Source organism: Frankliniella occidentalis, unplaced genomic scaffold, assembly GCF_000697945.3.
Source record: "Frankliniella occidentalis isolate FOCC.00 unplaced genomic scaffold, Focc_3.1 Scaffold293, whole genome shotgun sequence".
NCBI classification, from domain to species: domain Eukaryota; kingdom Metazoa; phylum Arthropoda; class Insecta; order Thysanoptera; family Thripidae; genus Frankliniella; species Frankliniella occidentalis.
In genome coordinates, this window is record NW_026267419.1 from 151,141 (window position 1) to 152,485 (window position 1,345).

Sequence of the window (1,345 nt, forward strand, 5' to 3'; positions counted from 1 at the left end):
TCATGCCAAAAATTGTGTTCAATTATAAAAGTAATGATTAATATGCTAATTCAAAAAAATATCACGCAAAAAGACACATCAAGAACAAGAACAATGCAGCGAGCAGGCATGAAATGCCTACATGGCGTCCAAAAGCAGATTGTACAAGTGAGAGGGCGCTATGACGCGGCGCAAACTTCTGTATTCAAAAAATATTGCTCGAAACTATAAAATAGAAAAATTTCTTAACTAAGGGTCCGTTTATGGTTAACAAGAATTGTTAACGTTTTTATCCACATACACTACTTGGTACCCCTTCGGGAATATTTTTACCCCCTGGGTATGCAATATCACTTTATCCTCGTGGGTGGGTAAAAGCTATATCCATACCCACGAGAACAAAATAGCACCACTCATGGGTAGAGAATTTCACCCACCCATTGGTGGAATTTCTCCCACCCATTGGTGACATTTGACATATGTTTTGTGACGTTAGGTAACTAGCATTCGTTCGTGTCATGATAAGACGGATACCTGGACAGTACAAACAAGTACACACTTCACATATTTTTCTTATTAAATTCAGTAGTATGACATGTTGAATGTTTAAGGTACAAATGCACCATTTGCTTGAATTGAAACACGCTCTATTTTTGCGTACGTCCGTACGTCACGCCTGGAAATAGCCCCGTCTAGCTAGAATGTAGAAATTACAGAAATCATGTTTGGATTATTTCTGCTGCTTCAGGTGTCGCTGCTCAATGACCTTCCTGCTCTTCGGAAGCTGTGCATCTACGACTTCGGATACAACAACCATTCAGATGTGAAGAAGGTGTTCGCTTCCTCGCCGGTAGCTGCTCAACTGGACACGTTGACCCTTCACATGGACTACCAGGACCACCGTGGGCTGGTGAAAGCTGTCGCGGCCGGCTGCACCGCGCTTCGCACACTGCGGCTGATGTACAAGAGCACGGACTCGATGGGCCTGAGTACTCAGGTAATTAGTAGCGTCGGTGTCCGGTGTTTTCTTCTTGCCTCATAGATAATTTGGACATTTAAATTGCAGACGCGAGTACACTTTTTACTCGCCAATGTATTTTAAGTCGATACGTACTGCTTGTATTTTTGCGATTACCATTTGTAATTTTACAACTTGTCAACTGCTGTCAGGGAAAATGTTCCTGTAAACCTTCGTACTATTTTTCACAGTGCAGCATTTTGTTGTGCGCAAACACATTTTAAACAGACATAAGATCATGCACAATTTCATGCAAAACTATCTGTGCACCTCGCTGTACACTGGAAAAGTGTACAGTCTGCATTATTATCGCAAACATTGTGCATGCACAATGCACATGTAAGAGCT